The 27,905-nt window shown below is 43.6% G+C and overlaps 1 protein-coding gene across 2 annotated transcripts in view; it reads right to left on the minus strand.

Annotated features, from left to right (window-relative positions):
* TSPAN18 (tetraspanin 18) overlaps nt 1-27,905 on the minus strand; it is a 186,602-nt gene that overhangs the window by 74,512 nt on the left and 84,185 nt on the right. For both annotated transcript variants that reach the window (XM_034769594.1, XM_034769593.1), the window contains exon 2: nt 17,635-17,761. The gene's annotated coding sequence lies outside the window, so the exon portion shown is untranslated. The remainder of the gene's footprint in view (nt 1-17,634; nt 17,762-27,905) is intronic.

Below are 27,905 nucleotides of genomic sequence, written 5' to 3' on the forward strand. Positions count from 1 at the left end.
GAAGCCGCGGCCAGCACATCGCTCGCCTGCGCCGCTTCCCGCCGCCCCCATTGGCCCAGGACAGCGAACCGCGGCCAGTGGGGGCCGCGATCGGCCGAACCTGCCGCGTCAGCAAGTAAATAAAACTGGCCCGGCCCACCAGGGTGCTTACCCTGGCGAGCTGCGTGCCAATGTTGCCGACCCCTGATCTATATTGAAGTAAAAATCTAGGAAAAGCAAAAAGTATGCTACTTTCAAATAGGACAAATTGTGTGGCATGGGCTGCTGGCCAGAGCCCATCTCAGTCTCATGGGTAGAGAGATATTACAACTAAGGCCTGGTCAACACTTAGAAGTTTCACCAGTATAACTATTTCAGTTAAGGGTGTAATTTTTTTTAAACCAAAATAGATATATTTGTAAATGCCCTAGTGTGGATGTAATTTTGCCAGTATAAAAGTGCCTTATAGTTACTCTCCTCTCATACAGAAATAAACTATGCAAGTCTAAGGACATTTATACTAGTATGACTAGGCTCACACTAGGGCAGCTGTACTCCTTTAACCATGCTAGTATGGTTAAAGTAGAACAAGTGGTATGTGTAGACAAGCTCTGAGGGTCCCGCTGTTTTAAATTTGTTTTCTGTTGAGAATTCTCAGTGCCTAATGTACGTATCCTCCATTTCATTATACTTTGAAATGTCCAGAAGAGATTTTATGCAATCCGGTTTTCAAGTATCTACTTAATGAGTCACCGGAGGCCTCACTCTTCAATACCTTGCATTATGTGTAGTCATTCCTACGTGTGCAAAAGGAATGCAAAGTGGGTGCAAAACATTACTATATCAGAATTTTCCACTCACATCACTGGTGGCATTTAAATCTACTTTGCACAGATGTAAATGACTACACTAAGTGCTAGGTGAAAAGAATTAGGTCGTAGACCTCTCTGAGCCATTTTTAAGCTAGTAGTGCTGAGCCTCCGTTATATCTCCCATGATTTTCATATTTCCCACAGTTTTGTCTCTCCAGGTTTCTAGGATATTAAGCCTAGTCAAAGTTACCTGCCCCCTCGTTGCTCAATGGAAAAAGGGCATTATTTATGCAGTTCTGAACTGACCCCACAGTTCAGTGACTCAGCTCCATCCACTGGAAATGATCAAAAACGTGATGAGAGCTAATTTTCTCATGCTTTGATGGAGACCAACAATGTACAAAGGGTTACCAGGTGGTGATCTGAAAACTTTAGGGAAGTTATGCTTCAATGAAAGTTCAATGTGGAAACTTTCTACCTACCTCCATAGGTATCGAAGACCTGACTCAGTAGCCACTGAAGTCAATACAAAGACTATAAACCCAATGTCTTGAGCCTTGTGTTGTCATTGATACCAGTGCAAAATGGCTTTAAACTCTGCACTCACTTTGCAGACAATGATGACACAAGGTGCAGAGCAATGGGAATTGGGCCATACAGGTAACTGAAGAAAATTTTCCTTCTTTTTTACAGAGAGAGAGAGAGAGCGAGAATGGACCACAAACTGCAAATCAGAGCGTGTCAGGATATGGTAAGTTTTTTGTGTGAATATTTTGGGGGGGGGGGGGGGGGGGGACAACTAAAATCTTTCTTCTTTTTGTTTTCTCTTTCATGGAAATTTTTTTTTTTTTTTTTTAATTGGAAAACAAAACAAAATAGTCCATTTTAGAAAACCAAAAACACCTGAAAGCCATATTTTTGTTTGTGCATTAAAAACAAATTTCAAAAGGCCATTTTTCATCAAATTTTGTTCTCAANTAAGTATTTTGTGTGAATATTTTGGGGGTGGGGGGGTGGGGACAACTAAAAACTTTCTTCTTTTGGAATTCTCTTTCATGGAAATCTTCTGTTTTTTTTTTTTTTTTTTTATTTTTTTTTTTAATTGGAAAACAAAACAAAATAGTCCATTTTAGAAAACCAAAAACACCTGAAAGCCATATTTTTGTTTGTGCATTAAAAACAAATTTCAAAAGGCCATTTTTCATCAAATTTTGTTCTCAAATCAAACATATTGACCAGCTCTAATCCCAATTCAGCAAAGCAATTAAGCACACCCAGGTGTTGGAACAGGTTTTATAGCGGGGGTGCTGAAAGCTCTGTATATGATGGAAACCACTTCAAGACAGGGGCACGGCAGCAGTCCCAGCACCCCTAGTTCCAATACCCATCAGCATGGTTGTATTGGCTTTGCTGAATGGGGGGTGGGGACTTATTAATGAAGTGGCTTGGTCAGCCTTGTACATATTCAGGAAATGAGAATCTATTGCAAGAAATAACAGTCAGCATAGCCCTGTGTGGGCATCAGACTAACGTATGCATCGCCTAGTCTCTGACATCTGCTGTTGCATGTCTGTGGAGTGCGAAGAGCATTTTCATGTTTAAAAGGAAACATTTTATTTTAAATATTCAACAGCTATGTTCTTCTTTGCATTGTTCTGACAGTATCTCAGCAAGATGGAAGCTGCTTCACAGAGGCCTGGTGCCACATTACCCACAGTCGCAAGCAGGACTTCTTATAGTGACTTGCAACAGGAGGAGGCTAAGAAGTAGTATCTAAAATTAAAGGCTTTTTCTGGAGATAGCAAGAGGGTTGGCTTTGCAAGTGGAACAGTGTGCTTCACCCAATGGGAGCCTTCAGAACAAGGCACCGAGCAGCTGGGGCACACTTTTATCATAAAGAGCTCAATAAATAGAAATAATAACAGCTGAATAAAATGAAGCCTTGAACTTACAAGCTGCACCAGGTGGGTTTAATGCTCTTGCCTGCAGGTGCACTGAGCTTAATTCAGCCAGTGCTCTCTCTGCAGCCTCTTAGCTCTTGCATACATACATAGGGGACTTGGGAAGCAAGGCTGCACTGTATCCAGGCAACAGGCAGCACTAAATGGTTACAAGTCCTGTTCAATTCGTATTAGGACTAGTCGAGGCAGGTCTCCACATGGATCTGACAGAGGGGGTAATTTTCAGTTTTGCAGCTTAAAAAAAAATCAAAATAAATTGAGGTTTCCAGCTGTCTTCTGAAGCAGATGACAAACTCCCTGCCCCTTTCCTGTACTATCCATTAATCACCAATGCTGCCCACCAATCAGTTAAGTGCCATTAAAAACACCATGTGCTTGATTCTTCCTTTTATTTCTCAGTGAAGCACATTTTCTCCTTTTAGAATCTGGTCTCGCTACTGGGGATCCTTCAGTGATTACTCACCATCTAGGACCTGTTCTCAATTCACTGAGCTAGGATTTTGTCACACAAGACCTATTACACAAGAAGGCTGTTCATGCCAAGAGCTCAACCACCACCCCATGGAGATGATGTAGATCACGTAGGCATGCATTCATGCCCTTAGACCGTTAAGCATTAAGAGAATGTGGAAAAATTAGGTTAAAAAAATAAATGTCCATTCATCTTGTGGAAGCAGAGAAAGAACGGTCATGCATTGCATCCCCTTCCTGTCAGTTCTTTCTCTGCTTCCACCATCTTCACAGTCAGTGGGAGTTTTGCCATTGACTTCAGTGGAGCCAGGATTTCACCCATGGCGGTTTGGACAAGTTTCCTCAGGATGCTCTTATCTTCCATCTTACTTCTTTTCAGCTTACTCCCTCCATGTGAGGAGATTGCATGTGTCTCACTCTGGAGTCACCAAGGGATGTTTGAAGAAAGATTAAAAACCTACCATAAAGTAATAAGCTATGAAGAAGCAGGGCTCTTTAAAACAGGATGTTTGACAAACCACTTACACCAAGCCCACTGGCTTCCCTGCTGTTGTCCACATTCAATGCCCTCAGCAAGGAACCCATAAGCCAGTGGATCTCAAGCTATCTAATTGATCATAAGGGACTGGCTCCTTATTTCCAGCTGCAAAATTGCAATAAAGAAAGTTAAAAATGCATTGAACAATTTTCCTAATATTTACCTTCCTTGCAAACAACCGCTGTAGACTGCTGCCACATGGGTGTTACATCATTGTGAAGGGGAGGGAATACATGACCATGGATGGGATGGGATGGGATGGAAGCCAACCATGAAATAATACCCCTATGAAGGTGTGATCCATGTTATGAAAAAGCTTGAGAACCCCAGCTGCAGACATGGTACATGATACCACGCAAGTTCCAGTGAACAAGATGTATAACCTAAGAACATTTCTAATTATTCAATACTGATCTACAATCTCAGTCAAGCTTTATTTTTTTTAAACAGATTGGCAATGTTACAAACACAAAACACAGAGGCACACAAATGCTAAACTCAGGAGCAATGTTTGGAGCTGGAAATTCTCTCAGCCCTTGAGTGAGATTAGCTTGCTGGCCGCCTTCCTTTCTTTTGGAAGAATTTATGGAGCCTCTGAGGCTGGTCAAATATCCCCCTGTTTCCTCTCTAATAGTGGTAGCTATTATTGCAGGAGACAGTACTGTATAAAGTTACTAATTATGGGAAGGCAGCAGGAACGAGGACATTTCTTTTAATACAGCATCACCCCCAGCTGAACTGCCGGGAAATTAGGCATGGCAAAGAAATAAGCATAGCTCCTCTTTGTGAAATAATATGTTGCATCAGTAGGGACTCTGGCCAAAGTATTGGTGTCCTTACATATTGGTGTCAGCAAGGAGACTGATTCATGGTTTGCAATTCTGATTATTGCCATAGACAAGGTTCTCTCACTCCCGGAAGCAAGACTACATTTACCCCATGCGTTCTGTTACTTTCAGTGGCTTCCCAGCACCTCAGAACTCCCTAAGAAACCATCTCATTTAACTAGCCTGACTCTTCAGCTACCTGTATGAGATTAGTGGAATATGCATTGGGTGGGCAATCAGGCATGCCTGGACTCTAATACCAATATGCCCATTGATTCACAAGGGTAGGGGAGAGGGAGATCTCTCTCACTTGTGCAGCGCAGTCTACCCAGAACATACAAAACTAACTCAGCCATTGGATCACTTCCTCTCTTTAAATCTCTCCTTAAAACCCTACTCTCCCACACTCAACAAACCATCTCTGTAAAGGGTTTTGCAACATCATAGAGAGAGGCAATAGAAAGATAAATACTATTGCTTGTTTCAGGATTGAGTTGCATAGCCGAGCTGGAGGTGGTGCTGGTGGAAGGGGGAATAAACTGAATAGCAAGGAGTGCTGCAGGTGAGAGTTGAGGTGCACTGGCAAAGCTATAACAGGCAACTTGCACAGCACTATCCCACACACTGGGCTCAATCCAACAAGGTGCTGAGCACTCTGGCTACCAGGGCTTTGGAGCGGAGTCCAGAGCTGGAGCGCGGAGGAGCTCCGGGAGCAGTGGAGCTGCAGGTTTTTGCCTGGAGCGGAGCCGGAGTACAGCTCCAAAGCCCTGCTGGCTACAATTCAGCAAAGCATTTAAGTAATCCCATTTATTTAAATAGTGTTTACATGCTTAAAGTTAAGCCTGTGCTGAAGTGCTTTGGTAGACCAGGGCCACGTCACTCAGCACCTTGCAGGATCGAGCCTTTTGCCTGGTGCTAGTGAATGCTATCAATCCCTCACTGACAAATTAAAAACAAAGAGACAGTGCAACATTTAAAGGAATGAGGCAGAGAGCAGCTCAGACAGGACAGAAGCACAAAGAAACATTGATTGATTATGCCTGGCACCCCATTTCCAGAGGAAACAGTAAAGAAGTATGTGCCTGGAACATCAGCACCGTGCAGCACATGGAAACATCTGAAAAACTCACCCAGCCCTCCCGTGCCCTTACAGATGCCCTGGCTGACAGACATATTTTAAATGGTTTTGTGACGCATTGAGACCTGGATCTCCATTAAGAACTACATTCTCTTCCCTCATTTCTTCCCTATAAATCAAGCTCAAACCGTAAATCTGGGGGCACGTGTACTATGGTATCCATCCAACATACATTCCTCAGTAATAGCATCAGTGGGCAGGGAGTGGGGGAATTGCTCACTTGATAAAATGCACCAGGAAGGAGATAGACAAATAATGAATGATATCATCAGGAGGTCTGGGTGGTGAGGGTGTCATTTTGTCGCTGGCTGGAGAGAGCTCTTTCACTTATCTCCCCAAGCCACTGGGATCATTCAAAGAAAGGAAAGGACCAATATTAAAGACAACTTTCATAAACACTAGGAGCACTTAGGACCCTATCCTGTGAGTTGGAGTTGAGGTTGCTCAGTAAATCACAAAGTCAGTTGTAACAGAAGGAACTGGAACAGCACCAAGAAAATTGTTTATCTGCAACCTTGGGACTAGGAGTAATGAAGGTAAGAAAACAACAGTAAGAAGATGTAAGAGGCAGTAAGAGGCAGGCCAGTCCACGCTTACAGACAACCCCCCAACCTGAAGCAAATACTCACCAGCAACTGCACATCACACCACAGAAACACCAACCCAGGAACCAATCCCCGTAGCAAACCTCGTTGCCTACTCTGTCCCCATATCTATTCTGGCGACACCATCAGAGGACCCAATCACATCAGCCACACCATCAAGGGCTCATTCACCTGCACATCCACTAATGTTATATATGCCATCATGTGCCAGCAATGCCCCTCTGCCATGTACACTGGCCAAACCGGACAGTCCCTCCGCAAAAGAATAAATGGACACAAATCGGAAATCAGGAATGGTAACATACAAAAGCCAGTAGGTGAACACTTCAATCTCTCTGGTCATTCTATTACAGATTTAAAAGTCACTATCATTGAACAAAAAAACTTCAGAAACAGACTTCAAAGAGAAACAGCAGAACTAAAATTCATTTGCAAATTTAACACCATTAATCTGGGCTTGAATAGGGACTGGGAGTGGCTGGCTCATTACTGAAGCAGCTTTTCCTCTCCTGGAATTGACACCTCCTCATCTATTATTGGGAGTGGACTACATCTACCCTGACTGAATTGGCCCTGTCAACACTGGTTCTCCACTTGTGAAGTAACTCCCTGCTCTCCATGTGTCAATATATAACGCCTGTATCTGTAACTTTCACTCTATGCATCTGAAGAAGTGAGGTTTTTACCCACGAAAGCTTATGCCCAAATAAATCTGTTAGTCTTTAAGGTGCCACTAGACTTCTTCTTGTTTTTGTAGATACATACTAACACGGCTACCCCCTATACTTAGTAAGAAGGTGTAAGTGTTAGTGCTCTTACCCCCACCCCCAACAAATCCCATGCTCCCCATTCTGCCAAGAATGTGGGGTCATCAACAATGTTTCCTCTAGACAAAGGAGAGTGAATAAGTTACTCCGTCTGCATCCCACAGGGGAGGCTAACGTCCCATTGTAAAACTGATCTAGTAGATAAGAGTGATTACTGGATCTGAAAAGGGATCTATTACACAAGAGCTGATCCCCTGTTCTCAGGGAAGTAATCCATTAGACTGTGATGACTATGGCTACTCTAATCAGTTACAGTAACTCCAAGAAACAGGACAATCTCATGGTAAAAATCATTTGAAAACCTCACTGAGGCCAGTGTTTTCAGATATGGATACCTAAAGTTCAAGGTACATTTACATGGCAATAAAAGACCCATGGCATGGCTGCAGCTAGCCCTGGTCAGCTGCGGGCTCATGCTATAGGGCTAATAATTGCAGTGTAGGTGTTCGGGGTTGGGCTGGACCCGACACACCGTGAGCAGGGAAGGTCTCAGAGCCTGGGCTCTGCAATTTGTAGCCCTGCTGCGTGAGCCTGAGTCAATTGACCTGCACTCTGAGACTTGGTGCCGCAGTGTGTGTTTATTTTTTTTTATTTTTTTTTGCAGCGTAGGCAGACCCTTGGGTGATTTAGTATGGTTTCAAGTGGCTAACTTTAAGCACCATGTTTGAAAATGCTGACCTACACTTATGACTGGTCATTTTGCAGTTTCACAAATGAGCCGTTTCTGAGTGCCTTTGAAAAAGTTTTAATGGGCATGTTTTTTACATGCTAAGTAATTTCTGGAGCACTTTGTTTGAAATCTCTTTTTAAAACCACCAGCCGCCATCACCATGCTGAGATACAGACACCTAGAACAGCCTGAAGCAGTACACCCTGAATATTACCCTGGCACAGTACAAACAAATGAAGTTGTTGTGAGAATTACAGCTTCACATTTCCTGACTTCAGGGCCAGCTCCAGGCACCAGCCCACCAAGCTTGTGCTTGGGGCGGCACCTGGAGGGGTGTGGCGCTCCGGCTCTGGGGAGAGCGGGGCCCCGGCTGGGGCTCGCCGCCCTCCCCCCAGCGCTCTAGCTTTTGCCTGGGGCAGCAAAAAAGCCAGAGCCGGCCCTGCCTGACTTCAGTGCATTTAAACTCACCATAAAGCTTCATTAATGTAAAGTAATTTGACTATTGATCCTTCTTCATATTACTTATTTTGTACCTTAGATTTTGGCAGCAGGAGGCAGATTACTCTAAGCCAAACTCTGGTCCTAATCAATGTAATGAGAGTTTCACCTTCAGTGCAGCTACCAGATAATGTATGAAATTGGGAGGGGAAATGGAAAAGTAAAGGCAGCTCTGGCAAATGATATTCTTTTCCAGGAGCTTAATCCATACACTGACCCAACTCAGCCAGTGGGTCTGTAACTCACGATAAACCTTCAGCTCTGTTCTGGAAGTCCAACCTTTAAATATGAGAATTAGAGGATCTAATCTGTTCCCTTGCTTCTTATATGTTGAGTATTTACAGGGTAAATGTATTTTTAAACATTTTTTCTAATTTTTTTTGTTTTAAGTGGATTTTGTTTTAGCTTAAAATTTAGACCTGTTTAAAACTTACATTTGAATTTACAACCATCTGCCACAAAGGCTAAACTAACTATACATTAATAGAGTTATTTAAATATCCATGCAATATGCTGAGTGACTAGGACAAATTCTGCCCTGACATACAATTCACCTGTGCAACACTTCCTATCTGAAATCAGCAAGGGTTGCATTGGGATTTAGTCAGAATATACGTTACCCAACTATATAGTCATTACATTGGAATTTTAACAGCTATATAGTAGAATATGGGAACTGACATACTGAATCAGACAAGGGTCCATCTAGTCCAGAATCCTGTCACCAGCAGTTGCCAGTACCACATGCTTCAATGGAAGATGAAAGAAACACTTCAGATGGCACTAATGGAAGAATCTGCTCACAAGGAAAGTTTTCTCCTAACCGTCAATATTTAATGCTTGGTTTAAGCCCTGAAGCAAGAGGATGTAGATTGCTGCCAAAGCAGTTGCTTACAGTAGAATTCGCAGAGAGTGTTACAGCCTCTTTGAAAGGTACCAACTAACGAGAGTTTCCTTCTTTTTGGGAAATTGCAGGAAACCAAAAAGTTGTTAACAGCAGTGATTTCAAATGCCTTGATTTCAATCTGGTTCACTTGCACTCAGTGCTGTGAGGTTTGTTCCTTTAATTAAAAAACTTGTTTTGTGTTTTGATTTTGAAATAGAAACCTAATGGTGATGTAAGGTCCTCAAGTTATCCAAAGAACACATGCATGCCTGGCAGCAGCACTGCAAGCTTCTCTCATTGCCATCCTGCCAATGTCTTCTCAGTTCTGATGAGTTCATCCTTAATGGAGCATCTACAACCAAGAATTTAACCGTGCAGTTCTCCATCAGTAATAGCAAATGGTGGAAGCTGTAATACACAGACAAGGTGCAGGCATTTTTACTACTATGTCATTTAGCTCAAAATGCCTGTATGCTGTTTACATTCCAGCTTCCATAATTCATTCCACCCCAATGAAGAAAGCTGGGTCTGAGTTTTCCCAAGTGTATAGAAGGCTGTTGGCAAATAGTGTCAGTGCCCCATTCAGTACCTGGTCTCTGCTGATACTGCCAATATAGATGGCATTCGTCTCAAGGATGCTGGTACACATCCATTAGGAGCTGCTCTATACTACAATAGCATCTAGAGGCCCAGCTGACTTTGGGCCCCGTTATGGTAGGGGTTGTACAGATACAGAGTGAGAGGAACCCTGCCCAAAAATTTACAATCTAAAGAAATAATATAGAGTGTGAGAAAGGAAATCTTAGTATTAAAGTTAGCCAAAAATGATAATGATGTTTCATAAAAATACCAAATCATTTTCATTCTGCAAGTTTTGAAAAAGAACCATCTAAAAAAAATGTTAAAATTTTTTATGGAAAGTTTTTTTTGTCTATTTCTGTCATCCCAGGCATTTTTCTCCCCTTTCCTCTTTTTTCATTTTGTCACTGAGAAAATAGAAAAACGGAATGTGGACAGCCTTCCTTCCCTTCCCCCGCCTCGTCCCCCCCCCCCCCCCCACAAACACCCTTCTGCCTTTTAGGTTTCATCAAAAAATGTTTAAAAAAATCAAAGTTAAAATTTGTGCAAAAATAATTAATTGTCAATAAAAGGCCATTTTTCAGTGAAAAAAACAACCTTTGACCAGTTGTGATTGTTATCCCCATTTTACAGATGGGAAAACGAGGCACAGATATATTAACTTCCTTGCCCATGGTGTCTCAGGAAGTCTGTGACAGAACTGGGAATTCAACCCAGATCTCCCTAGTCCATGTTCAGTGCCTTAAACACAAGACCATCCTTCCTCACTTATTATTTCTGCATGTAATACATATTCATGACTGCTGATCTGAGCTTCATTTGAAGCAGGAGAAGGCTCAGTGTTTCAGACCCAAACTTTGTTCTGGCACTCCTTGACAACCCCCCCCCCCCCCACACACACACACTGCTGCCTAGTCTGCTCCATGGGGAATTTCTAAGGCAATAGAGTAACTAATTCTTGACTGCCATTAAGGTAAGTCCCCAATTTCATTCCATTTTTTTGAAATTCACAAATCAAAAGCAAATCTGCCTGCACAGATCACAAAATAAGGAATCCAAAGCCTTTATCAATTCTCTTGAGTGACAGCAGCCCTGCAGCCTCCCCCAGGATGCAGCATGATGTGAAAGGAAGTTCTGCTTTCCTATGCTGTCACTTTGTGGAACTCCTCTTGACAAAACACTTTGCACAGGATATAATCAGACTGAAATGATTTTATTAACACATGGTATTGGAAACATTATCTTTGTTAATGAATAGGTTTCTAGAGGCAAATTACTTCTTCCTCATTCACTCCCATTTAAAAAATGCCATGAGAGCTCCCAGTTCCATAGGCAAGAAGACTCATCCAAAATATCTCCAGAGCATGGGCAACTGCTAACAGTATAAGGGTCAAGAACCTATGAAAGTCTTGTTGGCCATTAAGGGAATTTTCAGAGAAGACTGAGCAGGGACATAGCCGTACTTCATATAGGCACCTCTCTGAAGTGACTCTTATTCTCTGCTCTCAGTGTTCATTTAAATAAAAAGTCTCTAGCTGTCCTGGTTGTGAAGAAAACCTCACAAATGTGAACTTAGTAGAAATGCAGAGATGGTCTACATGAGTCTGCAGAGAGCCAGGAACAATAGCTCCGAGAGATGTGAACTGCCCCATTTATCCCAATGGGTGTTAACTCAGATGCCCAATGGCAATAATTCAAATGTCAAAATTTTTAACTATTTCATTGCTCATGTGAGAAAGGCACATGAGGGTCACAGTTCTGCACACTTCACTGTGAATGATGTTCATTTTGATTCTGTAAGTGGGAGACACCAACACTTATTCCTCCCAACCCCAATCAAGAAGGAGCTAAACGCAAGGTCTCGAGCAGAGCCCATGGGTGCATTGAAGTCCCACGGAGGAGCAGCAATGCTCAAGGAGCCCAGTAGAGCTCAGAGAGCAGGCACAACCATATTTTGAACAGCAGCACAATCTACTGTGAGCATATAATTCATTTTGGTGACTCACATGGGCGGAACTCATTTTGTTGATAAAAGAGTACCATGGTCTTCCCCACCAACTCAGCCCCTTGTCCAAAGAGAAATAGGGAATAAGATCCCCATCCAAACTTGTGACTAGCAACTTCTCCATTCCCACTCCCTTTTATAAAACCAATAGACAGACATGGGTGGTACATTTCTGTAGGCTCCTCAGAGTCTACAGACCCCTGCTGGATAGGGCTATGAATTACAAACAAACAAACAAACAAACAAACAAACAAACAAACAAACAAACAAACAAACAAACAAACAAACAAACAAACACACACACACGTTGCTAGTCTCAGAGAAATTCTCTCTTCATGGTACCATGACTGGAGGTGATCAATTTTTGCTTGAATTTATTTTATTTTATTTTATTTTTGGTGACAAAAATGGCCTCTCTTCTCAAGGCAAATTTTCACATTTTCATACATTTTGAAAATTTCTAGTTTTTCAACATAAAACCCAAAATGGAGAAACTGTTTTCTAAAGCAACCATCCGCCCCCCCCAGTTTTACAATGAAACCCCCCCCCCCCCCCCCCCCCCCAAAGAAAGTAAAGAAAAATATTTGTTTCTTTCAAAAAAATTCATGGAAAGGTTTTCTATTTTTAATATGTTCTAATCCCAATACAGTTGAATAAGGTTACAATTGACTATCACAATGTGAAGGTTATAAATGGACCCCAAAAAGTTATTTGAAGAGCTTTTCACATCCTAGCAGCTGGATGGATTCACACCGTTGCAATCAGTAGTCTCAAAAGCCAGAATGGTTGGTAACACTAGAAAGCTGCACTTGACGTATTGGGGACTGTATTCTGACTATTTTTATGGGAGGTGGAGGGAGGGAGGGAGAGGAGTACCAAACACATACAAACAGCTCCAATAACTGCCTAAAACCCTCTGAGTTCTTAAAGCTGATTACATATTTCCCCCTCCATGCTCTCCTGCTCTTTTGAAGAGTCAGGGGATTCAGTTTTATTTATGCTAATATTGCTTTGAATGTGTTTTAGATACATCACTTAATGGGTTTGTTTGGGTTGGGACTTGTTTCTTCAGAGCAAGCAATTCTTGTTCATCAGCAGGCTAATCCTGCCCAAGAAAACAAAGGGATCTTCTCTCCACCTGCCACCACTGCTCCCTGGTGAATGTACATGTTCTCCCGAGCTTGACTCATTCACCCATCCCCCTTTCTGATTGAGCAGGTGCTACAGGTCCTTCTCAGTATTTCAAAATTGTTCTTGTCAGGCCAGACAGGCCTCAGCAGCTAAATATCACAGCTGTCTGATTTCTGCTGACTGTTCAAACACTCTATCTGCTTCCCTTCAAAGGGAAAGGATATGGTATGAAAACATAACATGGTTATGGCTATGCAGAATTAAGTTGGACTCTTATCTGGTTCTTACCCCTAATCCCATTTCCTGTCCACACAGAAAAAACTTTGTCCCAGGTTTGGAGGTACTTTCAGCCCCGGTTAGCTGACCCAGCTGGGGTAGGGTGAGAACCCAGCTCCAATTCAAGTGACTAGAAACTACCCACTGTGCAGTGAGGACACAGGCTAAATCACTCCTGTGCAGACAGTCCTCCAATGGCCTTTCCAAAATTCTCCTCTCACAGGATATGCTTGCCTTGTAGTACTCCCATCTGACCTAATGTAACAGTGTGCATTCTCTACCTCAGTTTCCCTTCTCTCCAAGGCCCGTAAGACCTCCACACAGTCCAAAAGGGTGTAAGAAAAAATTCCCCTGCTGGGGGCTCCACTTTATTTAATATATATAAACGTGAAATAAATTCTCTTCCCTTGGGCTCAGGGGCTGCACAGCTGCCATCCTGGAGGCCTCTGCTTTTCAGTCCTGACCTCTCTAGCCTGTAGTCACTCCTGCTGGCTCAGGGATTGCACCACCCTCTGCTCCAGGGACTGTAGACTCTTGGAGCTCCTCTTCCCTAGGAGAACTTCTCTCTCTCTCTCTGAACACCTCCCTGCAACTGAGCCCTGATGCTCGTTTTATCAGACCCAGGTGCTCGTTATTCAATTAACTACCAAGATAGGCTGGTTCCTCTTAAATTAGCTCATCATGGGTAGCCTGGGACCAAACTCTGCTTTAAGAGGCCAGCAACTCCATGACACCCCCTCAAAGGATGGACTAGTTCTCCCACAATTGACACAACTGACTGGGAAAAAAATCCCAGAGCATCTCAACTCAAAATATGCACACACACAGGCAAGTGCTGAAACAGTGAGAGCACAGTAATGTAGTTAGGGCTTTGCCATGGGAGCACTCAAACCTGGGGAAGGCTAATCTGGGGTGCTAAGACCCATGAGCCCATCTCCCAGGTTAACTCTGCTGTGCAGACACAGCCTTAGTATACACCATCACTGAAGAGTTTGCCTGAGTTCTTACTTGAGTATTGCCCTTAATCTTACACTTCTTCAACACACAAAACCCTCTCTCACTTTAATTTAGTGGAGCTTTAAAACCAGACTTTGGCCTGGACGCCAATCAATAGAGTTAATTCTGCAGTGAAGACATACTCCGTGTTGTCACTGGGGAAATGGGGTTGATCCAGTGCTAGTGGAACTAGCCTCTGTCACTGAATGGAATCGAGAGAGCACAGGATGTGCAGATAAGTAGGCAGCCAAAACCGGTACAAGCCACCAAATTGCACCACATAAAACTTCAGTCTCAAGCAGTTTTACAAACAAAATAAGGGTAGGGGAGGTATCCATGGTCTTCAATATAAACCCTCAGCTTCCTTTGTTAGCTGAGGACATGGGACTACTTCTATCCTCTTTCACACACTTCATTTTCTACCACTGTTTGCAGCTAAGGCTAACTGAGTAACAGGTAATGCTTGGCTTAGTGACACTTCACTCAGCCTTGCCAGGTCTCCAAACCCAGCCTTTATTCATTCCACCCGAAGGTCTGAGCCTGACCTAATGAAAGTGGAGATCATCATACAAACAGATGGCAAGTTCTTTGCAAAGGCAGAACCAAGTTATAACAGCGTCCCCCAATTCTGGAAATGGTCGTTATGGACCTGTAAGGTGGGAGCAAAAAGAAGAAAGTGCAAGTGGGTCACTGTGCCAATGTCCGCCACCTGGTTATCTCAAGCAAGATAAAATGAAAGACAAAGAGAATCTTTACTGTGTACAAACATGTTACAGGAAAATTCACAGTAGCAGCCTTTGCTCTTAACACTGCAGCTGAGCCTTAATACTTTCTGTTACTTAGCATGATCAACTAAACTGGGATTAGAGACCCAAGGTGAAATCCATTGCATGCACTGTACGTACACACACACACATACACACAAATCCACCTTGATCCCTCGTCTACATATTCTATGCACAAAAGCAGAACAAATCTCATGAGGAGATGGAAAGAAGCTGACTATAAAAATCAATCTTTTGAATTAGTTTAGCAAGATGCTGCTTTTCCCATATGCTTAGCAGTGCCCTATAAGGAGTCTCAAACAGTAGGGAAGGCTGGGTGGTGGAGTAAAAACAAGAGACTCTCTACTGGTCCCCACTATCTATTTCCCCTGATGTGGGGTTGTTGTTTTGTGGGTTTTTTGGTTACTGCATTAAGAAGGGTCAATGGCTCCCAGCTGGAGAAATGCAGCTTCTGAGAGGACCACCACCGTGATTTGTATTTTGAGTGTGCCTTGTACTCCACAACACCAACTCTAATGCAGTCCTTTTAAAAGCTAGCAGCAAGATAAGCGTGTGAGAACGGGAGAGTACATGTGGCATATCCTATGCAATTCATCTTCCTAGGATTTCTGAAACTCACAAAGGAGTTAAGTATGGCAGGGATACCAAGGAAGGAAAATCCCAGATGCAGATGATTTCCTCTCCTTGAAGAGATGCAGCCAGGGCCGGCTCTGGCTTTTTTGCCGCCCCAGGCAAAAAGAGTCCCCCCGCCCCCCGTCTCCGCCAGCGCGGCAGGGGAGGGCGTCGAGCCTGGGCCGCTCTCCCCGACCAGCTGGAGCGCCAGGGGGAGGACGGAGAGCCTGGCTGGGGCTCTGCTCTCCTCGGCGGCCGGGGGGAGGGCGGCGAGCCCAGTCGCGGCCCTGCTCTCCCCGGTGGCCGGAGCCGGAGCACCGCGCCGCCCCCCTCCAGGTGCCGCCCCAAGCACAAGCTTGGTGGGCTGGTGCCTGGAGCTGACCCTGGATGCAGCAGCCAACCTCCAAGTAGAAGTCAGCTGAAAAGGAATTGGTTATGGCATTTAAAATCAATGGGTAATTTGGTTTTGGACTCAACAGGCAACCCTTCTTCCCCTCCAAACACTAAATCCATGTAACTCTATCCCCAAGGCTTAGAAAATACTGTGCTGATAAGTACAGTCATTATAGTAAAATTTTATAGGCTACGTTACATTGTCTTGGCCAATAAATCTTGGTATCAGTGGCTTACTTGGTGTTTCTTAAACCAGTCCAGATGCTTTAGAAAGAAAGTGATTGATACAGCTACTGAAATTGGCCCCAAACCTCCCAATGACATGAAGCAACAAGAGTAAAATTTTGCTCTCTACTCACAGAGGGTAACTCAGCTTTGACAGTCTATACTCCCTGAAAACACAGGAAAAGGGACACCAGGGTAAAGGATGGAAAACAAAGGCTGACTACCAGGAAAAGCTTCCCTTCAGGAGGATCACTTAGGATGTTGAACAGTTTCCAAGGGTAATGCTGGGAGCCTCCTCCACTGGATTATCTAAAACTAGATTGGACAGTGTTCTGGTGAGGTCTGTAGGGAAGGACCCTTTGTTGGCCTTTGTGTGGGGGAAAGGGGGCGGGTGGAGTTTAAACAAGATCTATTAGGGATGTTCTAGCTCTAATTTCTCTGGTTATATGTTCAACTGCTTCTTCCACCAAGTCCCTTCAGTAAATACTGCCAGAGGCTAAAGCATTCATCTAAGAAAGGCCTGGGGCCAGTATACAGAGGGACACAGAAATCCTCCAGCAATGTCAAACCAGGTGCAAGGACACCAAATTCATACAGTCCAGCCAACTTGTCTATGAGAAAAACTAAAATTCAGCTCAGAGTCCAGCACCAGAGTGCTCTATTGCCACTGACAAAACTGCCCCAGATGGTCTCCAGCGAGAGAAGACAACACAACAGCTTTGCATTCCTCTTTAGTTTCCAGCAATATTGTTCTTCCTACAGGCATCTAACACAACTCTCTGCCCTGCCAGGCCCTGAATAATGACGGATAAAAATGCTCCTATGTTCCCAAGGAGAAAAGTCTGTGAGTACCAGCCACTACAGGCAGATACAAGATGCCCAGCAGAGGGCACCAAATTTTATCGTCTAAAACACCACCCTAGGCACTCTCATGCTAAACCAAACATGGCTAGTGCAGCCCTATGGTGCTTCTAACAAGGAGCTGCGTGTGGCCAGCCTTCTCAATACAGTGCAGGAAATGGAGTCCTCCCATCACCTGCTACTAATTGCATCTGCAGTGGTCAGGGGTTAAGAGGCAAGTAAGCAGATTAATTCTATTAAACTCTGGAATAGTGTCTCACGGGAAATAAGGAAAATCCCATCATCTAGAACAAAACAGGGGAATACACTGCCAGGGAGCTATGTTGGCCTAGCTGAGGATTAGGGGGTTGGACTAGAAGGCACCATCTTTTCTAGCTCCAGTTTCCATGAGTCAGCATAATGCAGAGTTTCACCCCTAGAGCTACGTGGTGGTGCAGCCCCTCTAGAAACAAACCAGGGAAGATTCCTCAGCTGAAAGCAGCATAGTGAACAAACACTGGCCAGAGCCTCAGCCTGGTGCCAGCAGAGTTAGAAGCGCTAACGGAGCGGGCTCCCTTACCTGAGTGTTTCCTGGTGACAGGCTTTCAGCGCAATACTGGTTCTTTTCCAGAAGTCAGGTTGAGGTAAGCATGCATCAATCAAGATTCCTGCTTCAGCAACCTTCTGGTGCTACTGGGCTGGCTGACCTGTCAGAGACAAAAAACAAACAAACAAAATATACCAGCGTGTCAGGAAGTGGGAGAAGATTTCAGCCTTCATTTAGTCACTTCTGCTTATGCAGCCACTAGTCAAAAGTTCCTTGCATGCCTGAATTGAGCTCAGTGAAAACACACAACTTCTCTAGGCATAAATGCAGCAAATCCCCCAAGGGGCAATCCCTTCTCACTCTTCAATGCCATGCCTAAGTAGCCAGCCTGGGCATAGTGGGCCCTTTACGGAGAAGGTGGAATCTGTCCACCAAGGCTCTGAAGCAGCAACAGAGTTGCTCTTCATCTGTTATTGACTCTTCAGGAGCAGAGCAGCCTCCACAGAGGTTACATAGGGTTTCATGCTTAGTGCATTCGCAGAGTCATGAATTCCCTGACCTCCAGGCATACAGGCAGCATGAAAAGAGGCAGGAAGGTGGGGATGAAAGGAAAGAATGCAGCATCAAGGCCAGCATGGCTGGTGGAGTGAAAGAAATGAGGACACAATAAGTGAGATCCAAGATGTCTGCCCTAGCCTACATTTGAAAGATGAAGACAAGAAATGTAAACTCAGTGAAGAGGCAAAGGGAGCAAAGGAAGCACTGAAAGAGGGATGATCTGATTGGGCAAGGAAGATGATGTTAGCAGCTGTATTTTGGATGCACTGATGTGGAGTGACAGGAATGACGAGGTTGGAGAGGAAGAGGCTATAGTGATCAAGGAGGAACAGTTTTTGCCATTGGGACAGAAAGGAGGGAGCAGATTGTCAATAGGTTGTGAGGAAGTGACAAGACTTGATAACAGTCGGGATGTGTAGGAAGGCAGAGAGGGTGGAGTCAAAGATGGCCCTAGGGTAGTGATGCTATGTGACCTGGAGGAGACCTGCTGTCCACAACAGTGGAGAAGGGCAAAAGTGAAGCAGGGGGTTGGGAAGAACACTAAGGAGCTCATTTTTATCCATGTTAAATTAGAACTGTCAGTGAGCCACCCAGGATGAGGTGATGGAGAGACAGACTGGCTAGAGAGAAACAAGACAAGAAATAAAAGCTGAATCCTTGTGAATGGATAAAGTCTCTCAGGGATGAGGTATAGAGTGAGAAGAGAAGGGGTGACCCAGGACAAAACACTGTGCAACTTATACAGAAAATGGAGGACGGGAACTGCCAAGGAGATGTTGAAAGAGCCATTTAGAAGTAGGAGCTGAACCAAGAGAGGAGGAGACTGCAAAAGCTGAAGGAGGAGGGGCTATCAGGAGGAAGAAGTGATCAGCAGCATCAAACACTGCAGAAAGTTCAAGGAGGAGGAGGACAAAGAAAGTGGCACAAGGATTGCCAAGGGAGAGACTATTCGAGACCTTGTCGACAGAAGTTTGACTGGTGTGGGGAGGGTGGAAGGCAGATTGGCAAGTTTCTGGCTGTGTGTTTCAGAATAGTAGTATTTATAAATGGTAAGAAGAGGGCAGCAAACGAATGGTGAAAGTGTAGGGAGGCAATGAGAATGGACAAAGATACATGACTAGCCAGGAGGGGATGGGTTCCATGGGAAAAGTTGGAGGGGGTGTACATAGTGAGTAAACAAAAGACTGTGTAGTCAGTGGTTGGGGTAAATGAGGAAGGGCCCTTGGGAGAGGAGCAGGTAGAGGAAGGTCATACCAGATCTTTTCAGTCTTCCCCTCAGAGAAGTCAGCAGGATGCTGGGCAGAGAGGGAGGATCAGCACAGGCCATACAGAGTAGTTGCTCAGCAGCTCTCTCCCTCTCTACTGAGCAACACTGGATCTGGATCGCACTCTCACTGACAGATGGGATTCAGACAGGAACTGGTGCAACACAAACCAAAGCCAGAGTGGTTACAGGGCTTCTCTCTCTCCTCACATTCCCCCTTCACCACCTCTCTCCTCTGATTAGCACAACTTTGGCATCCCCCATGCCCTTTCAAGTGCCAGATGTCACATGCTGGTCTGGAGTTTTACCCTCTTACAGCATAGGAGGCCAGAGTGTGTAATAAATGCGTTCATGGTTTAGGAGAAAAGATAGATGACAAGCTCCTTTCAATCACCCATCAGACAATCCCAGTGAAGCACACTGAGATGGAGGGGCAGCACAGCATACTAAGCCTCCATTCCCTGTTGTGCTCTCTGAATGAGCCAGCCAGCATGAGCTAGCACAGCATTTATTTTGCTAGCCAGCAAAATGTAAATGTCATTAGTGTTCAGCAAGCTGGTGAGTGCTAATGTCACACCAGACCGCGTTCAATTAGATCCCTATCATGCACACTGGTATCAGCAGCTCTCCCCTCCACTCCCTACAACACCTTTGCCTTCCCCAGACAGTGTTATTTCATACTTCCCAGATTTAAAAAAAGGATGGAAACCTGAAACCAGTGTCTAAACGTTGGGACCAGTCTGACACAGCCAGACTTGTGACACATACACCTCCTATGTCATTAATTCAGCAATCGTAGAGTGGTAGCATAGTCCCTGGTCTAACTGATACACAAACAGTCAGGAAGTCTGGCTTCTATTTTTGGCTCTGACACTGGATTGCTATGTGACCTTAGGCAAGTCCATTAGGAATACATTTTCAGCTAAATCTCCCCCGTCTTTCACATATGTACACATATATACTTGCTCCCTGCACTTCACAGATGCAAGCACCTAAGGCTGCTATATATTCCAAACAGATGCATCCATGCAAGTGCTAGACTATTTAAAGGGAGAAAAGTAGTACTGACATGCGTGCAGCTGATTGCATGTACAAAGGGTAAGCATAGGTGCTTGTGTATGCAATTTTGTCCAGGCACATGAGTAGATTGCCCATGGAAATCTACTCCATTAATCTCTTTAAACCCTGTTTCTTCAAATGTACAATAGGGATATTTTCCTGCCTCTTGGGGGGGCTAATTCATTCATGTTTATAAAGTGAGACTATCTGATGGAAGGTGTCATAGGCAGGTGCACAAATTACCATGAATCATTGAAAATTTGATTCAGTGACATTTTTAGTAACAATTTTCCCTTTCCATTAGGAAGGTATAGTGCTGCCCTTGTAGGTAACAACTGTTCATTGTCTGAGGCCATTTCAACCAATGCACCATTAGAAACAGAAGCACAGGGCTGTAACATAGTTAGGGTCACTAATGTTATATTTTGAGTTGTATGTGTTCTCATGAGAGACATTTATTCATGTACCTTCAGTCATCTCTAATCATAGAATCATAGGGTTAGAAGGGATCACAAGGGTCATGTAGTCTAACCTCCTGCCAAGATGCAGGATTTGTTGTGTCTAAATCATTCAAGATAGATGGCTATCCAGCCTCCTTTTGAAACCCTCCAGAGAAGAAGCTTCCACAACCTCCCGAGGAGTCTGCTCCATTGTCCTGCCGGTCTTACAGTTAGGAACTTTTTTCTGAGATTTAATCTAAATCTGCTATGCTGTACCATGCCATCTTGTCCTGCCCTCTGTGGTAAAGGAGAACAACTTTTCTCCATCTTTTTATGGCAGCCTTTCAAGTATCTGAAGACCGCTATCATATCCCCCCTTAATCTCCTCTTTTCCAAACTAAAACCTACCCAGTCCCTTCAGCCTTTACTTATATAGCTTGCATTCCATCCCTTTGATCATTTTTGTCATTCACCTCTGGATCCTTTCCAGTTTCTCTACATACTGTCTATACATTGGTGACCAAAATTGGACACAGTACTTCAGCTGAGGCCTAACCAGCACAGAGTACATTGGTATTATCACTACCTGTGACTTGCATGCTATGCCTCTGTTAATGCAATCTAAAATTGCATTTGCTTTTTTTGCAACAGCATCACATTGTTGACTCATGTTGAGGTTGTGATCCACCACAACTCCCAGATCCTTTTTGGCAGTGCTGCTGCCAAGCCAGTTTCCCCCCATTCTGTATTTGTGCATTTGTTTTTTCTTCCCTAAGTGTAGTACCTTACATTTGTCTTTGTTGAATTTCATTTTGTTGTCTATAGGCCAGCTCTCCAATTCATCAAGATCCCTCTGAATTTTAGCTCTATCCTCCAAAATATTGGCCACCCCCCTAGCTTTGTGTCATCTGCAAACTTCATCAGTATGCTCTCTAGGTCATCCAGGTCATTAATAAAGATGTTAAACACCAGACCCAGAACAGATCCCAGTGGAACCCCACTTGAGACTTCCCTCCAATCTGACATCATTCCATTAATAGTTACACTTTGTTTGTGGTTGTTTAACCAATTATGTATCCACTTAATGGTAGTTCTGTTGAGTCTACATTTCTCCAGGTTACTTATCACAATGTCATGTGGGACTGTGTTGAAGTCCAGATATATTATGTCCACTGCATTCTCCCTATCCACCAGTTACCCTGATCATGGAATATTATAGACAGAAAAGACTTATTAGTTCACCAAGTCCATCCCTCCTAGCCAATGAAAGATTGTGCCCTTCCTTGTCCAATATTTGGTCCAATCCAGTTCTGAACAGTGGAAGAAATGGGACTACACTTCATTTGCCAGACCATTGCAAAGTCTAACAGATCTCATGATTAGGGACTTCTCATATAAACTGTCTACATCTTCTTCACATTAACTTCATCCCTTTACTCCCAGCCCACCTATAATAAATCTGGCAATATGGTGATGTTAGTACTATAAGAAGACAGGAAGCCATTTACAGTAGATCTGCCTCTCCAATGGGTTAGTTAGGAGCTCAAACTCCTCTGCAATCTCTACACACTTTCATCTTGCTGATATCTACAATTCCATTTATAGGCATTTGTCACCTTTGATAATTAAATGCAGTCATTGTACTGTCTGGTCTGGTAAGTGCACTAGGGATTTAGTTTCATTCTGTGGCCCCAGTTTGGACAGTAGACACCAGTTTGTAGCTTCTTGCTGCTGTACCCTTTCTCTCAAATCCTATGTCCTACCCTGCAGCCCAAGTGCCCAGAGGTGATGGGGAAAAAGTTCTCCTCCACCAGGATGAAATTAGCTCCTACATCTTGCAGTCTATAAGGGCACTGACACTAGATTGGTGTATATAGAAGCAGATCCATCAGTCTCTCAGTTCAGTGCCCAGCTCACCCTAACATCGAAGTGTTGTGTGACAGTGAGCAGATGCCCCCTCCATGTGCAGACTCTACAGATCCTGCCTACCAGCTCTGACACCAGGGGAGTAAGAAGGAATCCCTCTTCTGTACACACCTCAGTGAAATTTCCTCATATGTGCTCCTCTTTCTCTGTGGCTCAGAGTCTTGTGTTGGTTTAAACAGCGCAGCTTGGTTCACTGCTGGAGATAAGAAGTTTTATTCAGCCCTGTTCACAGATCCTTCTCCTGACACCATTTGTTAGCTCTGTGGCACTGAGGGGCGGATGCCTTGCTTGTGGGTATTTCTGGTCCCTTTATACTTCCACAATGATGCACATAGGCATGTAAACACAATTAACCAGGCACAATGAATGAATAGAGAGAGAGAGAGAGAGAGTGGGAGAGAGAGAGAGAAGACGACACGACGACGAAAGAAACATCTAAGTTGAACGTTCCTATAAATCGTGAGCAACACCAAACAGATGTAAAACCAGTCAATTTCTCATTACATTTTACAGCTACCATGATGTAAATCTCTGTACATTAAACACAGCTAAGATGCAGCCACGGTCTTGGCACTAATTTGACAGATGCTGAGATGAGCGGTATCATAAATCAACATCTCAGCCTGAAACATGGTAAAAAGCTGTCCGCTCCTTGTTTGATGTGTGTATTTATTTACAGATAGCTCACCAACATGCCAAAAGGCTGATGAGTATGTGGTAGCTCTGCATTTTAAAGCATGCCACCAGGCATTCTGCATGAAGTGGTCCGTCTGGCCAGTGTCACCAGTTTCCATTTATTTTCTTTGCGGGTGCAGGGGTGGAGCATCTCACCTCTGTGTCAGACATGACATAAAACAGACTTGGCTCCTCTTTAACAACTTGCTATCAGAACACAAGAAAACACTTCCAAATTTGGCCTCTGCAGCAGCACCACCCACTTCAAAGGCCCTGCACCAGCCTCAGGGCCTTCGGTACCTTTGATATGAACATGAGAAAAGCCCCTTGAACACAAGTTGTACACAGCTCCTTGTGCAGAAAAGGGGATCTACTTTAACAAGTTAGGAAGTTAATTAAGTGGGTAAAATCCCACAGGTTGGAGGAACAGCTGAGGAATTATCTTTCTATCAGGTCAGTAATGAGGAATAAAAAACCCCCACACAGACATTAACAGCTTGATATGAACTCATTGGCATTCCAGACCCGGTACAAGACTTGGAGTTCCCAGTAGAGGAATCAGCAGGCGCTGCAGCTCAGACACTGTGCAAAAACACATTTTGCCCAACTGAAGGTGATGCTGGCAATGTGCCCAGAGGCTCACACCTATACAGCATAAAATGGACCAAGTAATAGCAACCCGCCTTTTTTACATGACAATTGAGCCCATGGAGACCACTGGCCCCTTGTTGCAATGCTCTATCATGGTCCCAGAAGTCTGACTGCCCTACACACTACAACACATGCTGCAGGGCCTGATTCTGCTCTTAGCGCAAATCAGGAACAACTCAGTTGAAGTCAGAAGTGGAAGTTTGGTGTAAGACCAGTGTGAGAAGCAGAATCAGGCTCGTAGTTTCCATGTAGCACATTTTATTGAAAAGGAAAGTAGCCATGGGCCATGCTGCAGCCCATGAAGTTTTGTTTTTGACCATCCCTGTATCAGAGAAATGAAAATGAGGTTCAGAGAGGGCAGAGGGGCAGATAATAGTGAACAGATGACCCACAACCCACTTGATCAGGTGCTGAACAAGTCCACTTCCTTTACCCTACAACTTCTCCCTAGGCTGTTTGCCATTAAAAAGACCGCATTGCTCACCCATTACCAGTCAGCAGCATCTAAGAATGCAATTATTTCCTATTCTATGTATAGGAAAATACTGTGTGTTTGCTCAGATGCCACTCAACAGCACACCATGACTTTTTAATGGCAGCCACCGCAACAGTGGCCCTCATGACATGGTGCATGATCAGCAAGAAGGCACTCTGCCCTACTGAACTAATTCTTCTCAAATTACTCACTAACAATCTATTTGGGGAACATTTTGGCTGTTCCAAGTTACTAGGGCTGTGGAATTTCTATTAATTTTTCCTCCACATAACTCCTTGACCGCCCTCCAAAAAGATGTCTTCAAAAGGCCTTCCTGTCTTACTGTTATTATTTGTATTCTAGTAGAACCTACGGGCTCTAACTGAGATTGGGCTAGAACTGCTCAAAACTTGGGACTTCTGGTGTGCGAGGAATTTTGGTATTTTAAATCAGAATGAAACAACATTTTACAAAAATTCTTGCTTACTGGAAATCCCCCAAAAATGTGTTCAGAAAACACTGACACATGGTGTCTCCGAAATGAAATTTGCTCCCTGGGATTGGCAGCTGTTGAGTGAAATTGACCTTCATGACAGTTTTATCCCTAGAACATTGCCTATAATTTAGCGAAAGTTTGTCAAATCTGGTTCGCTTTCACAAGAAATTTTGTGTTCGATGAACTGGCATTTTCAAAAAAAACAAAAACAAACTTAGTTTCATTGGAAAATTTCTGATCGGTTCTAGACAGAGTTCCACTTTGCTAGGTACCATACAAAACATACAGTAAGGGACTATATGCCCTGAAGAGCTTACAGTATAACTAGGCAGGACAGCAAAGAGTGGGAGAAACAAAGTACTATTATCCCCATTTCACAGATGGGAAATAGAGAGAGAGATAAAGGAAGTGACTTGCCCAAGAGATCTCACAGTCCGTGTCAGAGATGGGAAATGAACCAAGATCTCCTTAGTCTCAATCCAGTGCTTTAGTCCAAAGATCCCTTCTCACTCTCTGCCTTTCCCTCTGTGTTTTTATTAGTTGTGCATGATGTTCTGTAATTAAGTATAAAAGCCCATACTCAAAAATTCAGTCACCAATCCACTGACAACACTGTGAACAAAGAATTCCCATCTGGCATTCAGAAACCTCCCCAAGGAGACTGATTTCTTTATGTAGTATGCTGTGTGTATGGCAAAACACCTCCAACATTCGACACTGTTTTTGATATATTTAATTGTAGGGCATTCTGCTGACCTGACCAATTAGAACAATGTTGCGGCACATGTATTCCTGAAGCAGATGTTTCATACATTACCTGCACCTTATCAATCAACACAGTTAATACCCCTACCATATGAGATAATTATTTTGCAATTACATTGAAACGAATGATATTTCTTGCAAAGGTTTCATTAATTATCAAGGCTTGCCAAAGGGTAGAGATAATGGAATATTTTCCCACCAACACTGCCTCTCATTAATCCCAATGCCCTCCTGGCCCAAAATCTATTGGAGAAAGAAACTGAAGGTGCTTCCTGAGTGATAGGATTATTTTATCTACTCTAAGGGAGCAGGGTCCCTAATAAAAGCATCTGCATTGTTAATGGCAATTTACATGTTGTTCTTGAACCAGCACTTCCTTTGTTTTTCTGCATTTGAAACGTCTGGATTCTATGAACAACAACCTTCAGTGTAACCTTTTAAAAGTTATTCCTTCTTTATTGACTCAGGAGCTGCAATTTCTGTCGGCTTGAACTGTTAATTTAGATTTGCTGTCGCTTTTCCCTTCCTTTCCCTGGTGGCAGCCACTGGGTATCCTTTGGAATTACGAGGCTCTAGCACTAGTGCTTTCTCGTTCAAAACTGCCACTTTAGGAGCTCTGATAATCTGGGTATTTTGTACCACTCATTTTCTCAGGTCCTCTTCTCTCTCCTGCATCTCCTTCCTCACATTCATCCGAGCAAGCACACGATAATGACGTCTCTTGACACCTTTAGGAAGGATTTTCCAAGAATGACTGAAGCACAAGCACCAGAGGAAAAACTGAGCTCCAGACAATGTACAGCAGGGGTCTGAGTCTGCATTGCTGGCAATTCAAGTATCCCATGGCAGAGAGCTTACTCTGGGGCCAGGTTTTGATTCACCCTTTCAGAATTTAGTGCCATTTGTTCATTTCATTGGAGGTTCTGGACATCTCCAGCCTAATTTTTCACTAGTTAGTGCTTTAAGAGATTTCCAAGGGAAAGAAACTGGTATGCAAGGGGGTATTTTATAGCCTTGTATTTCTCTTCAACTCTCTCTTGGAATGCATGCTTAATACCTCATAGCTTGTATCTCTGGTTTATATCTTCTTCAGATCCCCTTTCTCTAAACAAACTCCAGCCTTCCCACCAAACACAACATTCCTCTTAAGATCCAATTATTTTTCTTTAAAAGAAAAACAAAGAAATAACAATTTTAAAGGACTTAGCAATGATATTTCAAGAGAGACAAGCTCAAACAAACTCATAACTGCATGGTAGTGACTGAGGAGAAAGCCATAGGCAGGTATTTATGGAAAAGGATTAAACAGTGCTGTTCCATTATCCCCTAGAAATGAAGACTCAAAGCATGTGAAATTCCCTTCCCACCCCTCCACTCAATCTAAACTGTTATGACCACAAACCAAAGCTATTACATATTGTGAGTCTTGACATTTTCATCATCTTCCAAATATCTAGCACATGGCTCAAAGGTTTAAGCATAAAGGTTTCACTAATTCAGACCAATGAGTTTTGTGGTCAGTGCATGAAATGAGACTGCCAAGTGCAAAGAAAAAAGGAAAATTGTTTCTCTGAGCACAAAAGAAAAACACTAAAACCCCTTAGCCTGCAAACTTTCTGCTTACCAACTCCCTGCCCTACCCATCCATTCCCTCATGAACTCCTTTACAAAATCAAAGGTAGTCCTAGCTCTGTTGACAAAAAATTTACCCATAATTTAAAAAAGCAAGGAATTTACCACAGTTCACTTTCAAATGATCAGTCCCCCTCTGCATAAGGCTGTTCCTAGAGGGACAGATCAACATAATTGCAGAGTATAAACAAGATTCCTGAAACAAATGCTGATGGGAGTTAACCAGATTAGAGCAGTTTTATATTAAAGGCCACTTTACACCAAGCCCTGTGGTGAAGGGAAATTGTACTGTAAGAGGGGAAACATTTAGAACAGGGGTTCTCAAAGCCGGTCCGCTGCTTGTTCAGAGAAAGCCCCTGGCGG

Source organism: Trachemys scripta, chromosome 4 (genome assembly GCF_013100865.1).
Source record: "Trachemys scripta elegans isolate TJP31775 chromosome 4, CAS_Tse_1.0, whole genome shotgun sequence".
Classification (NCBI taxonomy): Eukaryota; Metazoa; Chordata; order Testudines; family Emydidae; genus Trachemys; species Trachemys scripta.